The sequence below is a fragment of the Struthio camelus genome, chromosome 5, assembly GCF_040807025.1.
Source record: "Struthio camelus isolate bStrCam1 chromosome 5, bStrCam1.hap1, whole genome shotgun sequence".
Classification (NCBI taxonomy): domain Eukaryota; kingdom Metazoa; phylum Chordata; class Aves; order Struthioniformes; family Struthionidae; genus Struthio; species Struthio camelus.
Genome location: NC_090946.1, coordinates 49,805,745 through 49,823,271, shown reverse-complemented (window position 1 = coordinate 49,823,271; position 17,527 = coordinate 49,805,745). Strand labels below are relative to the sequence as shown.

The 17,527-nt window shown below is 33.4% G+C and overlaps 1 long non-coding RNA gene across 3 annotated transcripts in view; it reads right to left on the bottom strand.

Moving 5' to 3' along the window:
* Positions 1 to 367: 367 nt before the first annotated feature.
* Positions 368 to 17,527, bottom strand: part of LOC138067491 (uncharacterized) — a 44,566-nt gene continuing 27,406 nt past the window's right edge. Inside the window, exons 3-4 of one of the 3 annotated variants that reach the window (XR_011141555.1) lie at positions 15,399 to 15,421; positions 12,359 to 13,982 (exon numbers count right to left, since the gene is read on the bottom strand). This is a non-coding gene — a long non-coding RNA (uncharacterized lncRNA). Of the gene's footprint in view, positions 580 to 11,489; positions 13,983 to 15,398; positions 15,422 to 17,527 lie in introns of those variants that run through there. The other 2 variants (XR_011141556.1, XR_011141557.1) reach the window with 2 other exon arrangements.

The following is a 17,527-nucleotide window of genomic DNA, read 5'->3' as shown; positions in this document are numbered from 1 at the left end:
CTTCAGCACAACCAAATTCTCAGGCCTGCACGTATTTCTTAGTATCCTCACTTTCAGTAATTACATGAACAAGTGACCGCTACATATGATTGCAACTGTAAGCTTTTATGCAGTTATTCATAAATCTGTTCAAATCTAGCTGTTATCATTAAACTCTTGTTTAATTACTCTGTATCTTCATTCTAGCTGTCGTACAATATTGTGCCAATAATTTTTAAACAGTGTTTAATGAGTTATCCTCTGAGTTCTATTTCAAACTTTTTTAGCGCAGCTAATAAGCTGTGTCAAGTGCTTAACAGCAGCTGCAGGTAAACACGCTCTGATTCTATTTATGTCCCAGATTGGAAAGCTAAATAAAAACATGTCATTATCTTCAGAAGACAGTTTTATTTAGAAACTAGTCCATACTCATAAATGTATAATGAACAAAACACTGAGCTGATTTCATTTTCTTCATATGCCAGTGTGCAACCCTCAGATGTAGTCGCTGTCCCTTGCTGTTCATGGCTCTTTCTTGGCATTAGCAGGCTGAAGTCTTCCACATTTCCAATTTCCAGAGTGGTACTTCCTTAGTGCTTCCTGGTGGAAATAGTATTTAATGTGAGCAGAGTCCTCTGGCCTGTGGGGTCCTAATCCTGATGACACTGTGAGTGGGATATGCCCCAATATAAACAGCAATAGCTTGTACAGCATTAAAGAACCCTACCCTCCTGGCAGCTTCAACAGAGAAGCTAAGGACTGGTTGAGTAAAAAGATTAATGTACTCCCTGATCTCCACAGTCGATCTTTTCAGGAGAAGATTAAGACAATGGGAAGATTGTTAAATTTGTCACAGCATATTTTGAATTGGCAGTAAGGATAAAAATTAGAACTGGTCTTCAAAGCATCAGTTTTGAGGAAACAAAAAATTCACTTGAATGAATATACTTTCAGTTGACAATATGTACAGTATATCATATATAACCATATATCACCATATAGCATCATATAATATATATATTATAAGTATATATAATAGTCTATATGTGGTTGATCTTTTATGTGCTTCATATTTACTTATAAGGCAAACTGATTTGTTGAAAGAGTTCAACAATATCAGGTTATATACCAAAAAGTATAGAAGTATATGTACAAGTACAAAGGTCACTTTACACAAAATAGTGTATCTATTGAAAAAAAGATACAGGTATTAAGACCTGATATGAAATAAGCTATGAGGGCAGGGGGGACTGGGGAAAAATTGCTAAGTATAAACAATTTATACCTAACACCAATTTCTGGTCAATGTAATTTACAAAATATGGGACCATAAAACTGCTACCATTAAAAACGGGCCTCCTTTTCCCAGGGTAACTTTTGAGGAAATTATTGGAGATTAATTGAGACATATAGACAAGCTAATTTATTCCTCCTATCAATTTTAATCTCTGATATTCTTGTTTCCACAAGACTTTTAAACTAATAAAAAGGAAGCATTGTCAGAAAAAGGCACCAAGATTTGATGTACTAGAAAATATTGTTCAAAAGGACCCTAGCTGATTAAGTTAAACAAAATCAGTATAAATTTAGTTTTCAACGAGCAAGAGTCCAACACAGTTTGGGCTGAAAATTTTAGGAACTGAAATTAATTTATAAAATTAGTTCGCTTGTCTTGGGAAATTACTGTTAATTTGGAACAAAATTTGATTGTTACTGTCCTATAAGCTACTTTTCTATAAATCCCAACATTAAAATGTATGAAGAAATCAGTAACAGAGGAATTTAAAAAACAGCAGTAGCAATGGAATAAATAGGGTCATTAATGAATGGGCAAGTTCACCCCATTTAAAGTTTGACTTTATCACCTATATGTTACATAGTTGATACATATATTGTGAATATACAAACACTGTTCATTATTTTTTGCCTCTATACTATATGTATATAGAGCATCACACTATAGTAATGATGTGTTAATGATGTTATCACTCGATAATCTGGCACTTTTAATTAGACTTTGTGCTCATTAATGTTGCCTGTAGAAATTTTTCAGTGAAAAGTATACCTTACAGCAATTCAATACAACATAGCAGATTTTCCCAAGGATTTCCTAATTAAAATATGACACCATCTATTTATTAATGTTTTCAATAGAGAGCTCAGTAAAAAATAATCTGCTTTTAATGTAAAATAAATATTCTGTGGTCAATATAAAATAAATTTCATAGTGATAGAAAAACTTGGTTCAGAGAATTAACAAAGACTTTCCTCCCCGAGTTCTATTATGTTTGAACGGTAATCTTACACAGCTAGTGTTTTCTCAATGTCCTGGGGAGCCTGATCATTGTAAATTACCTGTGACATCTCATTAATCCTCTTTTTCCTCACAAACGCATAATTAATGGTAACATTGACAATAATACACAAATTAGCTAAGTGACGCTTTATGGTGTTGGTTTTGATTAACGTCAGGAACCCAAAAATGACATTAATGTAATGCAGATCCCAAAAGGCAACCCGCACTTTGACCCTAGACATACATTTTGTTTGCACCATCACAAAGATTAATCCTTCCCTGGATGAAGACAAGACAAAACTCTGGCCACTGGCATTGCGTGCTGGGCTGTCGCTGAAAAACAAACTGCCTCAATTGCATTTGTTTAAGAAGGAAATCTTAATGCATAGAAAACAACGGCTTAGTGTCATTTCCTATTGTCTTGTTAGGACAAAGATAAATGAGCTACTGTCATGATTTAGATCAACTGCTTTTCTGCTAACTTCTATTATTTGCTTATTTATGGCCTAGAGTTTAATTAAAAGCATACCTAGACACAGAACTGCACAATACAGTTATTAAAAATGCTTTTGCACCTAGTACATGCTTATTTAGGGGATCAATTTGTATTTAAACTATCCACATGTGGTATACATAATATTGATGTTACAGGTATGAGTAGGTAATACAAGAATAGTAAAATGAAGTAATGTCCTTTTCCTAGGCTGAATTAAGAGGATAAAAAGTACAATTTATCCCAATTAACAAAAAAGCCTACTTGTTTTCAGAGTATATATTTATATATTACAAAATTTGCATAACAGAGGATATCCACCTCAAAACAGTTAAGAACACTTTCCCCAATTTGAAAATACTGTTTGCGACTACACCATCATCTTAGCATCTAAGTTTAATTATGATCATATACTCAGATAGTCTTTTTAATAATTTCATAATTCAACTTACGTTACTGAACTAAATCTCAAGGAAAACCTTAATTATTTTGTAAGGCATGGCAGTCTAGTTTTCTCCTAATGAAAATTCTCTCGCAACTTCTCTCTCATCAAACTTTTTGCTGAAAAGCTGATATAGTGTATCTTCCATAAAAAGAAATGAGTGATTGTTTTTGTAAGACTTAACATTTTTACATGAATTAGATTTTATTATTCAAAGTACTGTAAGCAGACTTTCTTAAAAAGTGTTAAACAGTATTTGGATTTCCCATTGCAACGAAATATAAGCCTTTCTTCAATTAATGAGCTAGTTTGTCTTTAATATCTCTGCTTTCTAACTGATTCATTAATACAGACAGATGAATAGGTGCGGGTTTACCAGGAACACAACAGAGAGGAAGAAGGAAAAATTATACAACACTACAAAACTGGGAAAGATTTTAAAACTACAAACCGAAATTAGTAGTTAAAAACTGAATAACAAAAGATGTCCTGTGTAAGTTAAGCCTTCTGGACACCTTTAATCTTCTGATTATAATAGGCATACGTATATAGTTAAAAATAACTTACGTTGATTTTTAGCTTTCAAATGTGCTATCAGCTAATGTTAACTTTGCTGAGTTTAAAATGCAATGGATATTTAAAATAACTTGTTTAGCTTATCCACGTTATTTTTAAGTTTATTTTCTTGTTATTGTGAATTTGAAAGCATTTTAAGCAAAACACATACTAAACTTTCCTAACTCACAACTACATTTTAAAGCACTGTGGAATTTAAGGGGCAAAAGGGATTCCCATAGAGGCCATATATTCACTCTAACTAACCAAGACATAAATCCAGATTACTGCAATAAATTATTTTTATTATTTGAACAGAGTAAGTACAGTATCACATTTGAAAGACATTTGAGTTTAATTCATATCTTAAAATTGACAAAGATAAACAATCACAGCTACACCAACTGAAATGTACTAATGTATACAGGATATACAAGTTAGACTCAGAAGCAGAGACAAATCTGTTCTTTATATCGTCATTGTGGCATAAGGTCATTCAAAATGTAATTGTACTTCTTCATAAAACATAAAAAATTGTCTGGTTGGAGCTGCAAATTTTAAATGGTTTTGTCTGTATAGTAATCCTTTATCAGCTTGTACGAACCTGGTAGTTCTTTGTTTCATACACAATTTGCTGGCAGGCTACAGTAACCATTTGCTACTTTTACTTTGCTGAATTAATATTCAGGCAGTTACAACAAAAACCTCCTAAATATATGTCTGGAAAGAAACCAGCCCACATTTAACCCTTCCAAGTTATCTCAATTTCCTCCTCCCCACAGATATGATTAATATTACCCTATTAGCCTGACCGTGTCATTTTATTCTTTCAATTCCATGCCAGCCTTGTAGAAAGCAATCTGTCTAGAGGTACGTTTACAGAAATGATTTGCTTCAATGTTTAAGTGCTGCACATCGACGTTTAATACTAAAAAATGGTTGTAGCAAACTGATTTCTAAAGCCTATAGCACTGTGTGTATGTGTGTGTATAAGAAAAGAAGTTAGTCTGGAAGGAAAAATATTTTTCTGACGGCTCACTTCAGTACTGTAACAGTTTCAAGAAATCTTACTCCAAAATATAATCTTATCAGAGTAGTCTGTGTTTACTGTTGTATCTCAGAGTTTAAGATTTACTAGAATTCTACAGCTGAGTAATACCCACCTGAGAAAGGCATTCCTTTATTGTACAGTTTTACACCAACCTGATTAATATAATAGCCCCAGAAGGCAAAAAAATAGCAATGTTGGTTTAGGTTTCCATTATAGTTTAACATCATCACAGGATTTCCATAAGTACAAAAGAGTATATAAATTTGTTTAATATGGATTCAGCTTTATCTTCTCAACATTCTGCAGCTCATATAAATATTTTCAAAAAATACACTGAAAAGCTGTGTGCTGTTAAAAAAAAAAAAACACACACACACAAAGGGGTACTTTTCCCCATCTGAATTTCAAATATACATGTATAAGTTTGTATTTCATCATAGGGCACAACATTCTATTTTCAGAAAAGATACTCAGCATAGCATATATCATCCTTTTATGTAACCCTTACGTATATCTTATTCATAGAAGAATAGCTTTCAGAAAAGAATACTCTACCTTTCAAGAGCTTAATCCTTATTTTACCTCAATGTACAGTTATTTGTTAGGGTGATGGAAAATAAGCATTACCATTTTAGACATGTCAGCATTTACCTGTTGCTCTGTGAAATAACGCAGACAGACAACATGCTTAGTTACTTCAACGAGTTGTGAGTTGAGCAATTATTTATATAAAATTATCTACATGTTCATCTGCAGGTGTTTCCATTTGTTTTTTAAATACTAATGAAAAAATAAATAATGTCAAATCCAAACCACATGATGCACACATGCATGTTCACCCCCACCCCCAATTTTTGGAGAGGTAACAGCCCTATTGAGACTGTACTTTATGAAGGACTTTAATGAGATTTCTGACTATATTTTCGTACTAGAATGTCAAATAAGCTTCAAAAGCAAATGTAAGCTGTAATGCTAGTGACACATACTAAAAATAACCCTATAAATCTGTTCATTCTGTTTAGATAGTCTCCTGAGTTGTAAAAAGTGAGACTGCTTAGCTTTATTAGATGTTTTGGAAAAAACTAATTCTGGGGGAAGTAGGCCACTGATAGCATTATATTTTTCTAGTGATTTACTGAGAAGCCATCTATTTTCTAATCTGTAATATCTTAGCAGTAATTAGGCAAATTTATACTAAGTCTTTTGCAGGAAATTCTTTAAGCAGCCATAAACATATAACCTCCCAATAGAAAGGACAATGATAATTTTATCTTATAAACTAAGGCTCCGAACAAGTTATGTTTGGCTAAAACAAAGCTACACAACGTTTTGAAGAGAAATTCCCATTCCATTTTAGCCTGTTAAAGCATTTCCAGTGTTTCCAATAACATAGCAGCTACATCTTAAAATAATTCTGCTTACTGCAAGATATTTTTTTAAAGAACACAAAAATCTGTGAGGAAGAAAGCTTAAAAGTTCTATATTTCAATTTAAGAAATTACTATTTGAAAAGATGTCATCAAAGAAGCAGTACTGAAAGCTGTACTACATTATATGAATGTGCACAAATAAAGGAGAACACATTTTGTTCCTTCTTATAAGACTAAATAATTTGAGAGCTTTTAAATCTCTTCTTTCCACATCTAAAAAATGATATTAAGCAGTATTATTAATATTGGTTACATTTATGTCTGCATGTGCCAAAAATGATTGCACTCTAAGGATTTGTTCTGGGATATCTTAATCAAACCGAAGAATGGATAAGCAGATCTACACAGTTTGAAATATGACTACGGAAGACAGACAAAGCTCAAAAGCTAGAACCAATTCTTTTCCTCTTTTTAACAAAGTAAATTGTACGAAATGTCATGCCATTTTCTTTCTTATTTTCAAACATACAAGGCATACAGCATATAATGAACCATTCTAAGAAAATATGATTGCTGCAGGGTTTGTACCCTCGCTCCAGTTCAAGATAAAAGCGTGCAACAGTAGTATTAGTGTGATAGTTATTATAACCATAATACTGCAGTAGACAGTGCCAAGAAGTCATTAATGCAATACATATCTCTTTGATTCCTAAAATGCTGAGTTAATGGGCCAAATTTCACTAGACCTTTACTTGCAGGGCTGTCATTTTTTATAGCTATCAATTTTAAGGTTATTATGGTAGAACTTAAATATGTATTTCTTGTGTTGACCTCTATTTTACTAATCTTACAGAAACTTTAAAAAAAGCTTAAAGGACTTCTTATTCGTTTAAATCTGAACATGTGTGTGCATGCGTGTGCATTCATAGATATGTGTATATATACAGGATATACATAAAGGATATAAATGCATCTTTTTCCACCTTCATTCACAATTTCATTCGTTACTCTAAATGAATCCTCAATTACCTTATTCACATCTTCCAAGTCCAGGAAAGAACTTGTTAACATCTATGTTAAAACAGTATATAACATGAAATGAACTATAATATCCAGTGTTTATATATGTATAAATGCATATAAAAGTATTCTAGCATTAAGCCTAAAATAAAATCTATGATCATCATGGGAGAACTAATCACTGAAGCCCATGTTCATAGGGACTATAGAATTCTGCTTTTGGTTGCAAGGAAAAAAAAAGACTGCATATTCAAATCAAAAATGAGATGAAGTTGAGAGAATATGTGCGAGTGGTACAAAATGTGAGGAAAGGAGATATAGACATATGCACCCCCAAGAAAGAATAAGCAGCCATGCATTTAAGAAAGTAAAAGCTGTCAAATGCATATATCTATATATAAAATACAGAAAACTTTAAAAGTCCATTTTCAATAACTATCAGTTGAGATAGCTACTAATCTGCTACATCTCTGTAACATTAATATTTGATGTAAAAGTGACACTGTGGGGTATAGTAAATTTGCTAACAATCTAATGGAAATGCAGTGTGAGTTTAAAGGGAAGAAAATAAAAGGAATAGCTGGAATGCATGCTCTAAGACTACTGACAATAATTCTCTAACCTGTCACAAATTACATTTGAGCTACTGTAGGGTATGTATAGGCTCGTCACAACTAATAACATTTTTCTTTCATCAGGTTTGTGTTAACATTCTGAAAATCTGAAATGTTTACTGTAATGAAGTAATGCATTATATAGATAGCATATGGTTGCTGGTTTTGTTTATATCATTTAAAAATATCTGAAAGGACCGCTCAGGCTAAAGAGCAATGTTATCGCTTCCACAGTCAGTTGATGGGTTGTTTAATAGTATTTTAAATGTTTGTTAATGATAGTCTCAAGGAAACAGAAAAGCACAGAAGCAACGTAGAATGGCAATATCACAATAGTTATAAAGATTAAAATGCCACTAGGGGACAGTAGAAAGTCACAAAATGAGGTTCTGTTGAAGAAACCAGAACAAAAGGCCTTTCTTTGTCAAAAAAAGAAATTAGAAATATACATTTCTAAATAAAAATCATTTCCCAAGTGAGGGTTTTGAAATGCTGCACTAAATAGCAGGGTGGAAACTGGGAGACACTTGCATGAGTCTATTTTTAGGTCTTTTATATTTATTCTTATGTATTATAAAATATGCAGTACTTTTTCCTTTATTAAGAATAAATTCAAGTGTGAACTCATTTATTTTCAGCCTTTTTACAGTATTGCGAACTTAAAATCCAAAAAGTATTCACCACAGCACATTACTGCAAACACACAATAACAAAATTGACCTTTGTAATGCTGGTAGTTTACGTGGCAAGAAAATGAATATATAATGCACGATACTGTCATATTTATTAAGCAATGCAAATAAATATCTAGTATTCAAGCATACTTTAGAAGATGGGTAGAAAAGATCTCCTTTATTATGGCCCACTATCACGATATGGCACTCTCCTTTCTGATGACATCAGAGATGACACTCACTCCAGAGCATGAATTTCTTCATGTATGGACTAGATTCCAGTATTCATATATTGAACCTCAATGAAATAAAACAAAGTACAGCACTACTTTATCTGGAAAAGAGTATCAAATCCTGTAGTTAGTGATTGTAACATACATTATATTTCTTCATTCAGATAGTCAGTCATGGACTGCAAATAATGGCTTGCAGACTAGAAAACTTGGTTCAGGTATTTGCAATTACAGAACTTTCACAGCTCTGATGTAACACCCACGGCTAATAAAACAAGAGGAATCTGTCTAGTTGATGAGTATGGGAGGTAAACGCATATTTCAGAAGTACTTAATTTTTCTTTTCCAAAGCAATGCATTTCAGCCTATGAATTATCTTCGTTCTAGGTACTGGGAGCATCTAATTCTCAGCCGTGTATATGATAGCTAAAAACACACAAAGAGATGGCAAGTGCTGAAAGATTATTCCAGTTCTGAAGCGCTAAGATGCAGATTCAAAATAGCAATGAGACCGTCTCCTCACAGCCTGATAATTGCAGTCATTTCATAGCAATGTCACGATCCCCAGTATATAACAGGCCTTCAACAATGACACAATTAAGCACTTGAGTGAAAATAGTAAGTCTAACAAGTGTTGTTCCATAATAAGCATCCGGACTATTTTCAAATGGAAAACTAACCAACAAACCTCTGCATGCGTATGCAATAGAGAGTGGTGAAGTCTAATGAGGCAACGTAAGTGGAAGAACATGCATAGAACAGGCAGACAGATAGCCAAACTGCGTATGCTTTACAAGAGTACATTTGTAACATTACAGAGAAAAAAAGGGAAAGAGAGGAGAGAGAAAAGGAGAGAGAGAGAGAATTCTACAGGAGTATGCCAGATGCACATTACTTACTCTGGTTTAGTAACAAAATTTCAAAGGTAAAGCAACTCAACAGACAAACATACCATACCATACATATTCTGCATCTATAAGTATTTGTATCTGCCACCATAACCGCAGAGAAGACAAAACATTTAACGTGCTAAAATTCATAAACCAACTGTATATGCAATGCACTGTCCAGAATAATAAACCCACTTCTCAGACAGTATTGTAATATTTTTTAATCACTGGTATTGCATTTCAATAATTGGTTTAATAAAGTGTCTCTCAAGATAAGTACATATATCATGACTAACAAAGGAAAACAATATACTATCTTAAATTGTGATACTTCAAGAAGAAAAACGTTTCATGTAAGATCTGATGTTTTTCTCTTGACAGTTTAAAAACTGTTCTACATTACCTGTGTGGCAGATGGTTTGAAATTAGGCAGTGCTGGAAGCATACGCTTATATGCATGTATCAGGGGGTATTACCTTTTCAGTCACTATTATGTCCTTGGAAACCTAGCTAGGATGTTTACTCTCAGGAAAAATGTATTTGGAGGTCAAAAGGACTTCTAGGAAAGGACCCTGGCAAAACACTTCAGCTGACAGTGAACTTCTTCAAGCACTTCCTTAAATCCTGTGAACTTTGCTAGGATACAGGCATATTCTTAAGTGCTTTGCTGAACAGCATGTACTTATGATGCATTTTAAACTTTAATTAAGCATGTAATTAACATTAAAGTGCTTTACTAAATTAAAATTCGAATGCTAAAAGGTATAAATGTGTTCAAAAGCAACTGACATCACTGAAACTAGTCACTGTTCCTGTACACAGAAAAAAAGCTTAAAACTGCAAGTCAAAGAACAACAAGCTATTGTAAAATTCTTACAGTTTTGTGTGGAAGTCCTTAGAATTTTAGGGAGAGTTGACAGAAGTGATACTTTCTTAGCAGTACAAAGGTTCAAAGTATTTGCTCTACTGTTCAGGAAAAGAGTAAAATCATTAATTCAGGCTTAGTAAACATTTTTATAGTTGGTTTATTAAAAAATATCAGGTTCACAGACGTTTCATGCAGGTCGATGTTTGGATCCAAGCTGTAACAGTATCTTTGTGCCTTTATCCTCTCCTTTCAGTATTCTTTTTTACCAAATTGCATTTCATGTTTCTACTCAGTAGATAGGATCTGAGCTCATTTTTCCCTTAACTCCATACGTTCACTTTTTCATTTGTTCTACTCAGAAAAAATTCTTCCCATCGTCTCTCAAACAAAGCTTTATTTTTGTGCAGTATTCCAGTACTCTCAAAACTCCTCCTCACTTGGTTGCCTCCCAGCTATCTTCCCACTTGAAGATTCTCACAAACTAATTGCTCTTTTTACCTTCAGTGTCACGTGGCTCTCTGATGTAATATATTTCCTTGTTCTTCATCTCTTGTTTTTCTGTGCTTGTATAATCACAGAAAAAACAGATACCATTGTGATGATTTGTGACTTGATGGCATTCTCCAACATGTCGAATAGGGAAGTTTCCCTAAATCAGGATGCACATTTCTCACAACTTAGATCCAGTGCTTTAATGTGTTGGATTGCAAGATTATGCCACAGGATTATTCCTTAATACATTCATTAAACTGTAGGTTGTGATTGCTTTTACTGAACTCTGAAAATCTGATATAATTCATGAAAAATAAGTCTATTCCTGTACAAGGCACTCTGAGTGAGATGCTGTAGTCTTCATTAGTAAATGAAAAAAAAAAAAAAAGGACTTACACATAATTATTGGAAAGCCATGGTTTGCAAAAAGATTTTGAAAAGTGTGACAATATTAGATATTAAAAGTAGATTAATATTCAATGTGCTGTAACAAATTAAAGAACCTAGAATATCGAGAATACATTTTTTATTCATGTTAGTCTTCTATTTCACAGAAGACAACTTTTAGGGAGAATAACTCTTCTTTGTAGTAAATAAAGAATACAATCTGGAAAAAATAATTTCAATACGCTAAAACTTAAATCTACTGATCTCCCATTTAATTCTAGATACACTGAAAACAATGGATGGTTCTGATACAGCACCTGATTGATATTTCCAGGGTGTGAAAACCTCCACCATGAGATTAGGCTGATATTGCATATTCAAACACATACAATGATATATTTGTCATTGCTATTGACCTTTATCTCTCCAGCTTCCTGACAACCTTCTACAGTTATTGACATTACAAATACCAGGGACAACGTGCAGGGCAAAGTATAACCTTTCATTTACCTTCATGTCCCTCAAATGACTCACATAGGTAGTTTCAACAAAAGCTGCAAACAATGATACTGTTGATTTTTTTTTCTTAACTTGCTAAAATGTTTTCCATTTTCCTCTTGTTCTCTGAAAATCATGCCAATAACTCACTACAAAGGAAACGATTTCAAATGAATACAGGTAATTAGAAGTGTCAAGAAATCAGCAGAGAGTAGGGTGTCTGCCATCATTTCTGCGGAAAGAGTGCCAGATTCCCTTTCAAAAAGGTCTTTGTCATTTTTTAATAGAAGGTAATTAATGTAGACTACAGTAAAGTGTACAGGATCCCAGTCACTTGTCTTTCTTTCCTTAGAAATGGGGCCATAAAGATGTTTTGATTTCTAGAAACAATCTTCTGAGGTTATTTAAAAATGACTTTTAATTACAAGAATAGTCTTTTTAGTCTTTTCATTATTCTAAGAGCAAGAAGAGGAAGAATTTAGAAAGGGCACATTTACTAGGGTGACAAAAGAAAGTTTTATTTTAAAAAGTCCAAAGCTAAGCAGTCTATTTCAAAAGTGATAGAGCATAATTTGACATAACTAATAGTAACCACTGAGGAGAACACTAAAAACAGATCCTGAACATTGAAATCTATCCATTGGTAGCTCAAAATCCAAAAATCGAACCATAAGAACACAGAAAGGTGAAATGGCAATGCTTCTGTAATAAAAATTTCAGACATTGTTTACAGAACAGTATATTTTAGTGGTAGCAGAAATAATTATTTTGCTATTTTGATAAACATACCTCTGATAAACAAACAACAAATCTTAGATCTGTACAAAATTCAAGATTTGAAAGGACAAATTTTCATTTTATAGAAAATGCTATTTAATTTTTCTGAAAGCTAGAAAAGATTATGTTTACGTTTTAAAGAAAACATTTACAGTGAACCAGAAAGATGAATTATATTAAGTCGTTAGTGCACTGTGATCAGTAACTCATTAAAGAGGACAAAACAAAACAACCATCCCTAATAAAAAACTTACTAACAATATCCCCAATCTTTTCTCTCCCCTGTAAGCTATGAATTATAACTTGAAACATGAGAAGTAAGTACCCTTATCTTAGTATGCATAGCTACAGATGTTCTTTGTGGTCATAAAACTATCCAGAGCTTTTCTGATTATGAGTACAATAGTTCTCCTATTTCCTTTATTGTTTCCTATGATAGAAGTCTTCTCATCCTTGATGGCACAAAAAAATGACTTTTGAGTTAAAAGATGAGAATATTTCCTCTTTTTTCTATTTCATCATGGTGGGCAGCCAGAGGGCCTCAGAATTACATTTGCATTGATACAATGACAACAATATAGTGCAACTTAAAATTAGATATTACATTTTAAATAAAATGCCAAGTTTGGTGACTTTGGTAAAGCATTATGAAACAAAGACCTCAAACCTTTTTTGATAATGGAAAGAACATATCAAAAATACGGAAAACTGATAACAAAGCACAGTATATGTAAGAATACCACAAATTTTAGCATTGCATTTCCATCTCGATGTTCAATAACAGAAGAAAATTATAATAACATTTACCAACACTATTCCTTTGTGTTACAATAAGGTCATCAATTTGGATTTTAAGGCAATATAGACATCTAAAAGGAAGAAGCTGACAAGCTTCTGATTTATGTAAATGAAGCCTAACACATTTCATAGTCTGCATGTCACTGCTAACTGGTATTAAAAAGTAATAACAAACAACTCTCTATTTCAGGGTTCTAAAAATATTTGATAGACCTTAGGGCAGATATTCCCCAAGTCTTCTATTCATGACTTTTTCTCTGGATCTGCAATTAGACATTTCCTACTGCACATGTAAATTCACACCTGCAGGCTCTCTCTCACTGGGAATTGCTTCCTTTAGGCCCAGTCTGCTGTGTGTTGAAATCAATGGAAAGACGTTTGCACATTCCAGTGGCCATTATACTATTTTCTCCAGCCACCAAATCCAGAAAGAATGCTACAAGAAACCATAAATATTCTTTGCCTTCTCTACAGCTCTGAAGAATGAGAGTTGGAGAACCAATGCTCCTCTGCACTTCCAATTCTCTTCAGCAAGAGTGCCAAGGCTTGGAGAGAGATATGTATGTATTTTAACCCAGATATGTATTTTAACATTAAGAGTGAGTTCAATATTTCATTTTGAGACAAATCTGGCAATGCAACAACAAAGCAATGTTTCAAATCAGTATACCGCAGAGCACTGTACTTGAGTGTTAAACTTACTGAGCCAAATGCTACTAAAAGTTGAGGCAATACAGTTCTATGCCTATATACAGGAAGAGGTTTTCGTCCCAGGAAGCCATGAAATTAAGCAGAATACTTAGAAAATATTTCTGAAAAAACATAATTATTGTCCTCCTGTTTTATTTCTTAAAATAGGCAAAAATGGGAAGGCAATTTCTTACTGGAGTAAAATCTATAGCATGGCAAATTATAATAGAAAATATAGCTAAAAACAACTTAACTATCCACTGCAGTGATGCAACATAATTTCTTAAAAGAGTATCGAAGTAAACAGGTAGCAGAGCAAGTTCTCTATTATACTTGTAGCTTTGCAATGAGCCACGGGCATAAAGTAACCCTACCAGAGCACAGCTGTCAAAGACATTCACTGAAGTCAACCAGTAATGGTCCTGTGTAGAAATTTAACACACTGCTCTAGCACTCAGAAGACCAGGCACAAGCTTGGATCACTGTTTTGCAATATCCTAAACGTGTTACCTAACACTAAGTAATTGCCTATTCTAAGCAATGGTCTCAATCTCTCAGTGGCTGAACTATCCCACTGTGTGTAAGACAGCAGCTCTCCAACTGTAATATATTGATTAGTAGTACTAGGAAGATACTTCAGAATTGCACATAGCTGGACACATAGCTGGAAGCTGCTGCTTCAGGGAATGGAAATCACTGCTGGTAATATAACAAGTAACGGTGGTCTCCAGCAAGGAATTCAGGGTTAGCTTTCTGACACCTCAGGTAGATCTCTCACTACTGGACTCTCTATCTGCTGGACTAATTAACACTCATAAAAAGTTGAAAAGCTCACAGAGGAGTAGGTAAAAGCTACCCCCACTCATGTCACTAGCTGGGCAGTTCAGCTTCCCACTTCTGGGAGGTGGGAGACACAGATTTAAGTCTTAGATTCAAACACAGCAGGGAAACACAAAATTGTGGCCAACAGACAACTGGTTATTCAAAGGCCTTTGTAAGTTTGATACAAAAGTCTGCCCAAGGCCTAAGAACATACATTATAGTGCATCTATTTGAACAAAAAATTTCCATTGGATCCTACTTCTATTTCAGTGGATTGGATTCTGTTTCACAAAAACACGTTTAGGCCGAGGGAAAAAAAGTCAGAAATAGCTCTATTCCTATTTTATCTACTCATCTATAACAAAACTCATCTATATAACAAAAAGCGTAACTGGAGCTGGACTCAAATTTATACAAAGAGACAATAGACTGCGTCTTTTGACACTCACTTGTATTCTTGTCCATTCTGTAGCTGTAACAGAGAATACAGATATTTCTAACTGAATGATAATATTTTCATATGAGAAAATAATTCCATTTGTAAAGTAAATAAATATGATGAGCAGATAATTATGTAACTAATTTGTAACAAAATGTATCAATTTTGCTTTTCATTATCTTGCTAACCTAAATATTTCAAACAAATATCTTACAAATATTATACAGAGTATATACAATTCATATAATTAATATAAAAGTATATATTTAAAATGATATATTAATATTTACACTTCAAGTAGATTTCCAGCTTTTTTCCAACTGGCTTCATGAATTACTTGCAAAGATACCTGTGATTTTGCCTTGCCATCTACTAGACTAGAGAAAGGAGCATGACAGTATTTGAATTGTCTATGTTCAGCATGCAACAATTACAGTACCATACCATGTCAACAGAAAGGAAAAGGTCCGTATTTTAGGATAGATCTTTGAGAAGTAAACACAGTGAACATTTAACTATGATGATTTCCCTGCTGAGGTAATTTAAAGAATCTAATTCACATGCAAAAATGAAACAATGAGTTTGTAATGATAAATGTATTTCTTCCACCAGCCCCCTACATTTTCGTATATCAATATTTTGCAGCACAAGAATATTAAAACAACATCAACGTTTTGAACTTGTGTGTCATAAAAAAGTAGTTGATCACAACGACATATGCGAGTGTCCTTTGAATTGTTTACACTCCGGTGTCCCTTTGGGGCTGTTACTTCTTGAATGGTGACAAATAAATGAAACAGAAAGCGATTTTAAATGAGTATTGGAAGTTATCTCAAAACTTTTGCGAATTTGCTTGCTAAATAAAAAGTACAGCTTTACCACAGCATTGTTTAGTACACTAGTACTAAACACTGACAATGTCTTCTTGTGTGTATATATGCACATAGACATCTATGTACCTTGCTCATAGAACAAAAATTCCAATAACAACAAATGCAAATACAGCTTAGTATCATTTATTCCATTTTGCCCTTTGCTCAAGGTGCATTTGGAATACCAATACAGTTAAAAATACCCTGAAAGCTAACACATTTCCATTCTTATCGAGCCAATTTTCTAATGGAAAGAGAAAAACAATCCTTGCAGCGGGCAGCAAAGTTCTATAGATCTTGCCTGTTTTAGACCAATGTGCCGTGATTAAAGTATTTTGACCTCTTCAGTGAGGACATCTCCCTCTGACATGAAAGTTAAATTATGTGGATATTCTTCAGTTTATAAGATATAACATCTAACAAACAACAAATTAAGGTCCCAAAATGAATTTTTAAAATGAATTAATGAAATAGTGCTACCAATTTGAGCTTTTGAGATACAAGATCAAACTAATGCATGGAAGAGATACAAAATCCTTAAGCAAGTAAAACTACAGATATGAACACTGACCACAGCAGCAGAACAAGAATTAGAATAGTACTGGGACATCTGAATCAGTGTGGAGTCTAGGAAGATCATACTAGTGGTCTCAGCTTCATATGCAATAGGAAATTCTCTCTCCCATTTACTTCAAACTGTGACAGGATTAATCACATGATACAGGGTGATCTGTGAATTGCCTTGTACGTATAAAGTTCTAAGCATCTTTAAACAGGAAATTGGGAGGTTTCACTTCTTTAATAGTTGAATTTTTGCTTTTGTGAAGTCGTATCTAAAAAAAACAGTTCTAGGTTTTAGAATTCAATGAACTCAAACCCAGACACTTCCAATATATCATTTTAACATAACTTTATTTATATCTAGAACAGCCTAAAATTAAACCCAACTTCTCAAAGATATTCCAATTAGATTGTGTTTTCCTCAGGATCTATGCTTTCAGTGTTGGTGAGAATCAAATAGAGAGAGGCTTCCTTTCAGTTGTGGCTTAGGTACAGTCCAAGGCCAAAATTACCAAACTACCAGAATTACCAGAGGAAAAATTTATTACCTTCAAGTAACAGCAAAGTAAACTCAAATTTCTGCTTTAGTTTGGCCTCATACCTGAACTCTAAACTAATTCACATCCAAATATAATTACATTTATTGTAAATACACAGACCAGATACATTTGGCTCTATTTTCCCTCTTACCCTCTAAAAAAAAAGT